Below are 13,619 nucleotides of genomic sequence, written 5' to 3' on the forward strand. Positions count from 1 at the left end.
GCCTCCTCCTCCTCCCAGGCGCTCACAGTCTCCCTGTAGATGTACCTTGAAGGCAGTGCGAGTGTCTGACTAACTTGACTGTATTTTTCAAGGAGGTAGCCAAGAGGGTCGATGAGGGCAGTGCATATGATGCAGTGTATATCGAATTTAGAAAAGCTGTTGACAAGGTTCCACATGGCAGACTGGTCACGAAAGTAAAAGCCCATGGGATCCAGGGCAAAGTGATAAGTTGGATCCAAAATTGGCTCAGAAGCAGGAAGCAAAGGATAATGGTTGATGGGTGTTTTTGTGACTGGAAAGATGTTTCCAGTGGGGTTCCGCAGGGCTCAGTACTCGCTCCCTTGCTTTTTGTGATATACATCAATGATCTAGACTTGATTATGATTAAAAAGTTTGCAGATGATACTAAAATCGGCTGTGTGCTTAATAAAGAAGAAAAAAGCTGCGGACTGCAGAAAGATATCAATCAACTGGTCAGGTAGGCAGAACAGTGGCAAATGAAATTGAATCTAGAGAAGTGTGAGGTAATGCATTTGGGGAGCGCTATGGAATGCTTGCCTTTATTAGCTGAGGCATAGACTATAAGAGCAGGGGGGTTATGCTTCAATTGTACAAAACACTGATTAGGCCATAGCTGCAGTTCTGGTCACTGCATTACAGGAAGGACGTGATTGCACTGGAGAGTTTACAGAGGAGATTTACAAGGATGTTGCCGGGAGTGGAGAATCTTAGCTATGAGGACAGATTGGATAGGTGGGATTTGTTGTCTTTGGAACAGAGGAAGCTGAGGGGAGACCTCATCGAGATGTATAAAATTATGAAGGGCCTAGATATAGTGGATAGAAAGGGCCTATTTCCCTTAGCAGAGAGGTAAACAACCAGGGGGCATAAATTTAAAGTAATTGGTAGCGGGTTTTGGGTTTAGAGTGAATTTGAGGGGAAATTTCTTCATGTAGAGGGTTGTGGGGGTCTGGAACTCACAGCCTGAAAGGGTGGTAGAGGAAGAAACCCTCACCACATTTAAAAAGTACTTGGATGTACACTTAAAGTGCCGTAAACTGCAGGGTTATGGGCCTAGAGCTGGAAAGTGGAATTATGCTGGATAGCCTCTTGTTGGCCAGCACGGACACAATGGGTCGAAATGGCCTCCTTCCGTGCTGTAAACTTCTATGATTCTATGATTCTATGACCTTACTAGCCACCCCTCACACTCACCCTCATCCTAATGCAATCATGCCATCTAATAACACGCCAGGAGTCCACTTGACATTGCTACCCCAAACCATCATAGTCTCTCTCTGAAGATGTAACCCACCCTAACACTCATTACATCATGCTCACTCAACCTTCTCTTCTTTCCCCCCTTGAAGGAGAACAGAGCACATATAGGAGGGAGAGGGAGAGAACTGGAGGTGTACTTCCATCATTTGTGATCCTCACAACAGCAGAGGAGGCTGTGTTGGAAGTCTCGGGAATGGCCGAGCAGCTGGAAGTGGGAAGAAGGGGAGAGGGGACATCTCAACAACCTGATGATAGAATTACATATCCTACAGCTAGATGGCATACATCAGTTGCTCATATGGAGACTGGTGTCATCAATCACTGAATGGTAATCATGTGCATAATGGTGTGTGCATTTGCAATATGACATATCTAACTTATTTCTTTACTCTCCCATCAAGAGCCCAGCCCCACCGCTACACCTGCCACTATCACTGTCCAGGAGGTAGAGCAAAATGACTCCTCAGAGGAGCCTGCAGGTTCTGAGGGTACAGCATCATCACACATAAGTGCACCCAGTACCAGCACAGAGACACACACCTCAGTGGGTCCAACACAAGATTGTGTTGTCACCGGGTCCGTCACATGTCACAAGTGAGTAAGACCAGATGGTGGAGACAGGGACAGCAGTGGAGACTCCTCGCTGGACATGCATAGGACGTTCCCAACTGTGCTCAGCTGTATGCAGATGCTGAGCCTCCGGGGCCGTCCAGAATGAAGGTGATCCTGGAGGTGCAGGAAGAATTGCAGGGGGCTCTGACAGGTTTTGCGAGTGTAATGTCTGCAAATGTTCAGAGAATGGAAGAGTCCATCTCCAACATGAGCACCACCATGTCATAGACGATGGTGACTGTTGGCTCTTCCATGGATAGGATGTCCACCTGCATGGAGCAGCTAATGCACCATTCACAGGAGCAAATGATATCTTTGGAGAATAGATCGCTATCTTTGGAGTATAGATGTCAGAGGCTCATAGATCTCCTGTCTAGGAGGGATGTCAGCATAGACATAGGTCATCATGGCCCCACTGATATGCGGCAAGGTGCTCTCTAGTTCCTTGCTAGCAGGGAAGTGCAGGTGGCCCATGAGTGGGATGATGGTGAGTGGGGACATGGGAAGTGTGAACTCCTCTCAAAGTGCTTGCACTTCTCCACCATTGCCACCCCTTCAGTCAGAACCCCATATGGCTCCTCCATTCACCATGGCCAAGTCTGCCCCTGCGCAGTCGCAGGAGGAACAGACTTTTTTCAGGGCCATTATAGGCTCCAAACCCAGAGGACATCCACAAAGAGTGTCTAAGCAGTCGCAGCAGGGAAATGTGCAAGCTGCCTCCACCTCTGCTGAAGCCACAGGGGTCGCCACTCATAAAAGCACGCAGAAGAGAAAGAAGACACAAATGTAGATTCTCAAGGGTAGCCACTTCGGTGTTTTAGTCAAAGTTAATGGCAAAATTCCGTAAATCTATAGTCAACTATTTCACCATTGACAGTCTTGGACACATTTATGTGCACCTTTGGAAGTGGCTTAGTAAGTTGCAGTGATCGGTGAGATATAACAGAACCTCCAGCAATGGTGGTCAGTGTGAATGGAATGGCTTGGTTATTATAGGGATCCTTTATGGTTTTGCTGTGGGATAGTACCAGCAAGTGGCAGCCATATAGGTGTACAGCATAAAGTTAAGTATATCTGGACATGATGAGGCCATCCCAGGCCTCCTGGGCAGCAAAGAACTTTGGCACTGATGCCCTCTGTCCTGTGCAGCATCAGGTAGTTGCAGAGAAGGTTGATGTTGTTGTTGTTGGTGCTGCTGGTGTTGGGGCTCTTCATGGTCTGAGTTTGAGGACCAAGGTGAGGCTGCATAAATGGTACCCATGCTGATGTAATAGATGCCAGATCAAGTAGAGTTGACAGAAGCAATATGTCAATGGAGAGAGAGGTTCTTCCAATGAAGTGACACTGGATGGAGACTTTTCTGGAAACACTTGCAGCCTGCAGAAAGTTAAATCTGTGCTGACAATGTAGTCAGCAACAGATTCTGCCTGAGCAAAGTGATCAGCTATGAAGTTGGAGCTTTTATAATATATTTCATGCTTTCAAGTAATCAGCTGGATCAATGGCCACTCAACTCCTGCTTCAGATTGACAGACTTGGTTTCCAAGCTACGTGAATCCCTTGGCCCTGAAGGGAAATTTGAAATGTAAGGGGGAAAACACTCTTATGCGTCTGACAACAAGCTTATAAAGATTTGAATTAGGTCGCCCGCCTCTGCAGGTCAGGTCGCTGCTGTACCAGCAAATGCACCTGTGGGAAAGGCACGTGGGCCCAGGATGATGGTGGGTTCCCAAACTGCTCTGACATTTTTCAAATTTCCCTTTCTACCTGCCTCTGATCGTGCCCCTGAAAATTCCGGCCTTAGATTTTGGAATAAAAAAAATACAATTTTGAAATTTGCGGACAACACCAAATTAGAAGTGATAGTCAACACTGAGGAGGATTCCAACAAATTAAAAGAAGATATTAATTATCTTTCAGAATGGGCAGTGCTGGATATCCTGAAAAGATGTATGTTGGACACCTTAGGGAGTTAGGGGTTAACAGTCAAACTTCTTTGTACCTAGAAGCAACATACTTTTCAGAGTTTGAAGTGTCGTGAGGAAAAAGCATGGCTTATTTTCTCATGTGTAAAGTGTTTGTGTAAAAGAAATAAATAAACACTTGCATTTATATAGCGCCTTCCATGGCCACCGACATCCCAAAGAATTTTTATCGCCAATTAAGTACTTTTTGAAGTGTGTAGTCACTTTTGTAATGTAGGAAATCTGGCAGTCGATTTGCGCCCACAAATTGCAGTGTGATAATGACCAGGTAATCAGTTTTAGTGATGTTGATTGAGGGATAAATATTGGCTAGGACACCAGGGATATCTCCCCAGCACTTCTTCAAAATGTGAATGGGATATTTTATGTCCACCTGAGAGAGCAGAAGGGGCCCTGTTTTAACATTTCATCTGAAAGGCAGCATCGACGAGAGTATAGTGCTCCCTCAATACGGCACTGGAGTGTCTGCCTTGATTTTTGTGCTCAACTGGAGTGAGATTTGAACCCTCAACCTCTGACTCAGAGACAAGGGTGCTACTGTAAGAGAAAATTGGCATTAGAGGTATAAGCGAAATAAGATTTAAAGTGGCAGCTTCTACATTGGCTCAGCAGAAGGGGCAGAAAGTCTGTGACTGACCTCACACATTCTAACATATTCCAGCATCAAGGACCCAGAGGCCTCTGATTCAACATTGATGTACCAAAACACCAGATAACATTAAGGTACGTCCAGTCCGACAAGATAAGACTCTGTGAAAAGACTGTAAACAGACCTTTAGGCACTACGTACAATCAGCAGATTCTAACCCAATGAGGTCATCCCAGTTAAGGTCCAAAGATTGCCTTGAGATCTTGGTCTGTCAATCCAAAATATTACTAATAAGGTAACCCAGAGATCGAGGCAGGTCGTACCGGGGGCGGGAGGCGGGGGGGGCGGGGGGGGCGAAGGGATCTATGAAATGTATAAATGATGTACAATTTTGCTATTCAGGGAACATCTCCACTCACAGGTGGCTGTAATGAGAAGTGTTCTCGGACGTCCGTAATTAAAGATCGTTATACCTTGCCATCCATCTCCGTCTAATAATTCGAGGGCTGCTACGCGGGTTGGGACAAGTGTAGACCCTTTATATCAAATGGCCCACTAGTGAGAAGAAAAGCCTTCCCATTTTTCCTTTCAATTTGGCGCTGCGAGCAGGGTACAAGAACTTCCCGAACGGAACAATGATTCAGCTGTTGGGGTGTATGTTTAATTTACCACCTTCAAGTTAGAGCTGTGGCATTGTAAACCGGGAGGGAAGGACATCTGTACAAAGAACTATCTGTAGCGCGTCCCGGAGGGATGGAGACAGAGAATAGGGATGATCTAGGGGTGGGAGGAGGTTAAAAGGCATACTCTGAGACGCGCACGTGTAGGAAGCGCGGCAGTGCAAGGGTACGATGCAAGGGAAGACATATGGACGAGACCTATTGACCCAAGCGGTACGAGCGCACGGCGCAGGGACGAGACATATTGACCTGGAAGCGTGGCAGTACGGGTGTACGGCGCAAAAGGAAGACATATAGACGACGTCCCCGCAGAGACGAGACATATTGACCCAGAAGCGTGGCAGTATGAGTGTACGGCGCCAAGGGGAGACGTATAGACGACGTCCTGCATCCCAAACACGAATTAAAGGGGGATGTCCAAGACCCCTACACCTTCCCCAAAGTAAGATGGGTAACCCGGCTAGTAAAAAGGCAAATAAAACCAACAAGGGAAAAGAAACCCAGGCCAGCAAAAAAAAGGAGAAAGAATAGAATTGGGGACCAAAAGGGTCTCTACTAAATTTGCTGGGCAAAAAATATGCAACATTAATGGAAGAAATGAAACGGAAAGTGTGGCGGCCCACGGATACCCCCGATAGACAGAAAAAATGGTGGGATAGTCAGACCAAATACAAGGTTGAAATGGCCCAAGTAATTATCCTTACCTGTTACCGGGAACAGGTAAACGAAAGAGATACCCACACTGAATTGATTCATGAATTAAAAACTAAAATAACGGAATTAGGAAAGGCTATAAAGGAGAACGGACAAACCCTACAGTACGCATCAGCAACACCCGACCCAAAAATAACCCCACCAGTACCCCAAATATACCCCTCCCTGAAAGAGGTACAGGCAGAGGAGCCCCAAGATAATAACGGGACCCAGGAAGGGCCCCCGGCATACGACAGGTATGTACTGGCAGCTCCCGTATGTACTACCACCATCCCTGCACACTGGCAGCAACCCGGTCACATCACCATACAGGAAGTTCCCCTCACCCCGCAAGACAGACAGACACTGCTAAAAGATTTACCCACCCCCAAATCAAATAGCAGAAATAAAAAATTCTGGCACAAGGTTGAGGAAATGTTCGATGCACATAATCTAACCCTAGGAGACATACACAGTCTGATAAAGGCCAAAACCAGTAATGTAAACTGGCAAAGGGCTACCCAAGCCGTGCAAAATGGCAACTGGATGACGATGGGAAACCCGATGCAAACTAAGGCACAGCGGATACTAGACCTCAAGCATGGGATGGATGAATGTTGGGGACCAATAAGAACTAATTGCAGCAGGATATTAAAAGTAATCCAAAAACCGAACGACACTATAGGGGGGGAATATGGAGAGCGGAAATGGCTCGAGTATGAGGACCACTCCAGTGCTAACAACCCCGATAAAGAGGACGCGACATTTTTAGAAATGTTTAAGTAATTCCACGAGGTTATCTTACATACGGCACATACCCTCGTGGAATTACTTAACACAGAAAGGTTAAGAACCGTATCCGACGCACAGCGCGCCAATTGGGAAGCGATGCTCTTAACCCAAATGGCACCGTGACTATAATAAAGGACAACGGGAATAATCCCGCAGGATGGATAATCACCGAAGGTAAAGAACACCAGTGTGGTCTCACGGGAAATGAGGGGGAAGGGAGTCACATTAGCGAAACCCCACTTGAAAAGGCAGATATAGACCTCTATGTGGATGGATTCCGTCGATATGTAGATAAAACCCCACGAACAGGATGGGCAGTGGCGGACAACAATGGACAAGTCAGGAAAAGGGGACCCTTAGAGGGAAACCTATCGGCTCAGGTAGCGGAATTGGTAGCCCTCACCGAAGCATTAAAATTAGCAGCAAGGAAAAGGGTCAACTTATACACCGATAGCCATTACACCTTCGGGGTGGTACATGATTATACGACTGCTTGGAAGAGGCGGGGGTACGTGACATCGGGAGGGTGACCCATTAGGCATGAAGAGATAGTTAAGGAATTGGTAGAAGCATCCCTCCTCCCTCAGGAATGTGCAGTGATTAAAGCGCATCTAAAGATCACAGACAGGCACCAGCAGCGAAATGCCTGGGCAGACGAAGCTGCTAAATAGGCAGCCAAATTAGATATGACTAGTAACACCCCGATTGGCTCATGTATTACCCAAATGGAGGAAGTAAACATACTCAAGATACAGGAAGAATCCACCCCGCAGGAAACAGAAAGGCGGGAACAAAAAGGAGCTAAAAGGGAGACGGATGGAGTTTGGAGGAAAAATGACAATGTAGTGGCCCCGGAATGTATCCAATAGAACCTATTGAGTCTCTACCACGGATACACCCATACCGGTAGGACCGGCATGATGAACTCCAGGTCACAATGTTGGTGGTGGAAATGAATGGGTAGAGACATAGAAAACCATTGTAGGAAATGTATAACATGCGCTAAACACAACCCGGGGAAGAAGATAAATATCTGGCTGGGACACCAAACTCGCCCAAAGGAACCTGAGGAAGCCTTACAAATAAACTTTACTGGGCCACTGTCTAGCCAAAGGGGAAAAATGTACTGTCTGGTAATAATAGACAAATTTACAAAATGGGTAGAAGCCTTCGCCACTGGAAACTGCACCGCTGATACAGCAGCTAAGATCCTGGCTGGGGAAATAATACCCAGGTGGGGAATGCCATTACAGTTGGACTCAGACCAGGGAACACACTTTACGGGAAAAATTATGAAGCAAGTTTGCGCCTTGTTAGGGATTAAACAAAAATTCCACACCCCATACCACCCTGAGTCTTCCGGATTGGTAGAGCGAATGAATAGGACCTTAAAAACAGCACTGGCTAAGGCAATCGAGGAGACCGGACAGGGGTGGGTTGAGTTACTACCACGAATCCAAATGAAATTAAGAGCTACCCCTAACCGGACTACTGGACTGACCCCCTTTGAATTAATGACAGAAAGAGCCATGAGGCTGCCAGAAGTGTTGGTTACTGGAAGTGATGACGTAGGGCCCTACAAGGATAAGATACGGAGGTTCGTGATGGAACTCTGTAAACAATCACATGAATTACGAGCACAAGCCAAAGACCAACAAACTATTAGGGATCTAGAAAGGGACATGAAGGAACAAAGGGTTCAGATACCTCAAAAGGGAGTGGGGTCATGGTAAAGATAAATCCCGGATTTTCACCAAAATGGATCGAATCCCAACTGGTGATTATGGCTCGTGACACATGCACTTGCATAGAGATAGGAGGTGTTGGCAAATGGAAACACTGGACCCAGTTGAAACGATTTGGATCCTAACCAACCGATGGCCATCGGAAAACGTTCTGTTTTGCAGGATCCTATCCCTCCTTGGAGCCGGAACATCCACTGATGAAGAAAGTAACAGCCCTCAAGGCCTATATTATAAGATGTCAGAAAACGTTAGCTGTGATCCCGATTCAAAAACCCTAATGGTGGTAGTTGGTACAACGGTAGATTTAAATTGTAGAATTGGACTAACGGGCATAACACAACTTAACAGAAATTCCAACCGACAGTGGGATGGAACAATAACAAGGGCATAACATTAGTAGTGAATGAGGCCGCAGTATGCTTCGTGTTAGAAGAAGAACGAGAAAGTTGCACTCGTAGGGAGGGGATACAGATACGGTGCACGCCCGTCTTCACTCAATTCTCGGGAAGGCCACGACAAGGGATACCAGCTGGAAGATATGTCCGGCCTCCCCATGCGTGGGTACGGACCAGTAGTGTTGGGACATCCTTGTCCAAGATAGACCCCCTACCGCTGCCCCTGGGGAAAACATCTCTTGCCAACACAACCACGCAAGCCCCCACCCATATGCCTGTCCACAAAGACTGGAGCCAAAGGGGTGCCAGTAATAAAGGAATCTAAGAAAAGGATATATTTTGAGGTGCATCAGCGACTACTTACGGTTGACATAAACCTAACGGATATCATCCTTCCTATCTTCTGTGGGAATTAAACTATAAGTCTATACCAGAACCTGACGCAATGAATCCTTGAAGGTCCGAAATCCACTACCCTGAGATTTAATGTCAGAAAGGGAACAGAACAAAATCGAATGAAAAGGGGAATACTGGAAACACTAGGCACGGATTATGCAACAGGGGTTGCGACGATGAATTCCATAGACCTGTATGCAATAGAGGACCGGATTAACACCTTAACACAAATCTTAAGAGGTTTATTTGGAAAGGAAATAGATAGCCAAGCCCTACAAGCGCAGTTGGGAGATGACGCGGAAGGGGAACTGTTACAAGTGGCCCACACATTACAGGAAGATTAGTGAAGACAAACGTAGGTCCCTTGCAGTCGGATTCAGGTGAATTTATAATGGGGAACAAAGAAATGGCAGACCAATTGAACAAATACTTTGGTGCTGTCTTCACGAAGGAAGACACAATAACCTTCTGGATATACTAGGGGACCGAGGGTCTAGTGAGAAGGAGGAACTGAAGGATATCCTTATTAGGCAGAAAATTGTGTTGGGGAAATTAATGGGATTGAAAGCTGATAAATCCCCGGGGCCTGATAGTCTGCATCCCAGAGTACTTAAGGAAGTGGCCCTAGAAATAGTGGATGCATTGGTGATCATTTTCCAACATTCCATGGACTCTGGATCAGTTCCTATGGACTGGAGGGTAGGTAATGTAACACCACTTTTTAAAAAAGGAGAGAGAGAGAAAACGGGTAATTATAGACCGGTTAGCCTGACATCAGTAGTAGGGAAAATGTTGGAATCAATTATTAAGGATGAAATAGCAGCGCATTTGGAAAGCAGTGACAAGATCGGTCCAAGTCAGCATGGATTTATGAAAGGGAAATCATGCTTGACAAATCTTCTGGAATTTTTTGAGGATGTAACTAGTAGAATGGACAAGGGAGAACCAGTGGATGTGGTGTATTTGGACTTTCAAAATGCCTTTGACAAGGTCCCACATAAGAGATTGATGTGCAAAATCAAAGCACATGGTATTGGGGGTAATGTACTGGCGTAGATGGAGAATTGGTCGGCAGACAGGAAGCAGAGAGTTGGGATAAACAGGTCCTTTTCGGAATGGGAGGCAGTGACTAGTGGAGTGCCGCAGGGCTCAATGCTGGGACCCCAGTTCTTTACAATATACATTAATGATTTGGATGAAGGAATTCAGTATAATATCTCCAAGTTTGCAGATGACACTAAACTGGGTGGTGGTGTGAGCTGTGAGGAGGACGCTAAGAGGCTGCAGGGTGATTTGGACAGGTTAGGTGAGTGGGCAAATGCATGGCAGATGCAGTATAATGTGGATAAATGAGAGGTTATCCACTTTGGGGGCAAAAACATGAAGGCAGAATATTATCTGAATGGCGGCAGATTAGGAAAAGGGGATGTGCAATGAGACCTGGTGTCATGGTTCATCAGTCATTGAAAGTTGGCATGCAGGTACAGCAGGCGGTAAAGAAGGCAAATGGCATATTGGCCTTCATAGCTAGGGGATTTGAGTATAGGAACAGGGAGGTCTTACTGCAGTTGTACAGGGCCTTGGTGAGGCCTCACCTGGAATATTGTGTTCAGTTTTGGTCTCCTAATCTGAGGAAGGACGTTCTTGCTATTGAGGGAGTGCAGCGAAGATTCACCAGGCTGATTCCAGGGATGGCTGGATTGACATATGAGGAGAGACTGGATCAACTGGGCCTTTATACACTGGAGTTTAGAAGCATGAGAGGGGATCTCATAGAAACGCATAAGATTCTGACGGGACTGGACAGGTTAGATGCGGGAAGAATGTTCCTGATGTTGAGGAAGTCCAGAACCAGGGGACACAGTCTTAGAATAAGGGGTAGGCCATTTAGGACTGAGATGAGGAGAAACTTCTTCACTCAGAGAGTTGTTAGCCTGTGGAATTCCCTACCGCAGAGAGTTGTTGATGCCAGTCATTGGATATATTCAAGAGGGTGTTAGATATGGCCCTTACAGCTAAAGGGATCAAGGGGTATGGAGAGAAAGCAGGAAAGGGGTACTGAGGAAATGAACAGCCATGATCTTATTGAATCTGCACCTATTTTCTATGTTTCTCTGTTTCTATGCCAAGACCATAAATTTGATCTATAAATGGGGAACAACCTAAGTAAACGATTACAAGCTGAGATAGTTTGCTCTGGGTATGGGGCCTGGATACTGAGTGAGGTACAACATAACCTGGAGCAACTCCAGAATGGGTACATACCAGAGTGGATCCCAAACGGCATATTTAATAATTGGACTCGAGACAAAAACGTGAACAACACGTACGAGGTACGGAAAAATAGTCACGCATGGGTGCCAAAATTTAGATGTGTTACTGGACATGTGAATATGATCGGATTCGTGTTATCAATACCACAGTATAACGTAACAAAGGGAGACTCCTTATACCAAACCGACAATATCGGTGAAGTAAGAACCCAAGCACGGTTGCGTTACCATCAACCCTCCAGACAGATGATAAAAATTAACAATAGTACCAAAAGCCTTGACATAAACGACTGCTCTAAAAATAACCAAGTGGTTTTATGTTGAGGTACGCTAAGAATGACGGATGATGATTGCGGATTCCACCGAACAAGCGGATGCATGCTGAGTATCACTCCTCTCGAACGCGATTCCAAAACAATCGCTGCTCCACAAGGGAATGGAGATTTGGTGCGTGAGCACAGGAGCAGCCAACCTGACGATTAAGACCAGAGGAGGAGTCACCCCCTGTGTCATCACCAACCCTAACTTTTGTTTCAGGCCCATGGGAAAAATAAATGGATACCACATACATCCCAAGACAACGGAAATTATCCACGGAACGGTCACGGACACCCTCCGAGAACGGTACAAGGAGGCGGCATGGGAACTGCAAGAAAAACAGATACCCGAATTAAGTGAGGAACAATTACAATTACAAGCAAAGACGGCAGTATATCCGACTGATGAAGAAATAGACAACCTACAAAGAGACACTAACACAATGCTGGCCGACAAGCCTTGGCACTCAAAATTGTGGAACATTGGACTTAATATTCAGATCCACCCATAGATAAGGATTATCTCACATGTACATGTAGTAATACAGGGCCTGATCCTGATGGTACTGGTAAGGTTAAATTGTGCACGAATTAAACAGGGCAAATGACATGCTAGGGCACGCACTATGATTAAGGCAATAAGGGATGAAAATTTAAACAGTCCTGCAGGAAGGACTTACCTTATATAGCCCTGTGGGAGAAGTCACAGGAGGTCCTGAAGTTTGGGAGATGGCCACCCAGCGAACGGATATATCTGGAACTTGACCACAGAGAAGTAGTTTTGGGGGAATATGCCCTACTTGACTTATAGCCAAGGGCCAAAGGGGGGAATTGTAAGAGAAAATTGGCATTAGGGGTATAAGCAAAATAAGGTTTAAAGTGCCGGCTTCTACATTGGCTCAGCAAAAGGGGCAGAAGGTCTGTGACTGACCTTACATTCTAACATATTCTAGCACCAAGGACCCAGAGGCCTCTGATTCAATGCTGATGTACCAAAACACCAGATAACATTAAGGTATGTCCAGTCCGACAAGATAAGACTCTGTGAAAAGATTCTAAATGGACTTTTAAGCGCTACGTACGATCAGCAAATTCTAACCCAATGAGGTCATCCCAGTTAAGGTCTAAAGATTGCCTTGAGATCTTGGTCTGTCAATCCAAAATATTACTAATAAGGTAACCCAATTAAAGATCGAGGGAGGTCATACAGTAGGCCGGGGGCGGGGGGGGGGGGGGGGGGGGGGAACAAAGGGATCTATGAAATGTATAAATGATGTACAATTTTGCTATTCAAGGAACATCTCCACTCACAGGCGGCTGTGATAAGAAGTGTTCCCGGACGTCCGTAATTAAAGATCGTTATACCTTATACCTTGCCATCCGTCTAATACTTCGAGGGCTGCTACACGGGTTGGGACGACGTAAACTCTTTATATCAAAGGGCCCGCTCATGGGAAGAGAAGCCTTCCCGTTTTTCCCTTCGCTGCCAACTGAGCCATGGTTGTCAAGAAATAAGCATTTGTTATAAAGTTTAACTTGAGGGTACTAAATCATAGGTAGAGAATCCATTAGCCATATTATGAAACTATAACAGTTGGTAAGGATTTTCTTCAATGGCTTTAAGGACAGTTAGATCAGGAAGTCTTGTTTAAGGGAAGTAGTTTTGGAGTAAACAACTACAACTGTTTACATTAATATTCTGTTTTCAAAGGATTTAGAATGAAATACATCATGCAGTCTTATCTATTACATTTTCCTTTGATGTAGTCAAAAATTAGGCCCTTAAATTCCGGTCGAGCTCTTCCTGCGGGCAAACGATGGAAAAAGAGAAAAAAGATGCGCACTTACCTGTTGCTACTGC

At 45.6% G+C, this 13,619-nt stretch overlaps 1 protein-coding gene across 1 annotated transcript in view; it reads left to right on the top strand.

The window, feature by feature from the left end:
* Positions 1–13,619, top strand: part of LOC139274608 (uncharacterized) — a 128,067-nt gene that overhangs the window by 79,543 nt on the left and 34,905 nt on the right.

This window comes from Pristiophorus japonicus, chromosome 10, assembly GCF_044704955.1.
Source record: "Pristiophorus japonicus isolate sPriJap1 chromosome 10, sPriJap1.hap1, whole genome shotgun sequence".
Taxonomy (NCBI): domain Eukaryota; kingdom Metazoa; phylum Chordata; class Chondrichthyes; family Pristiophoridae; genus Pristiophorus; species Pristiophorus japonicus.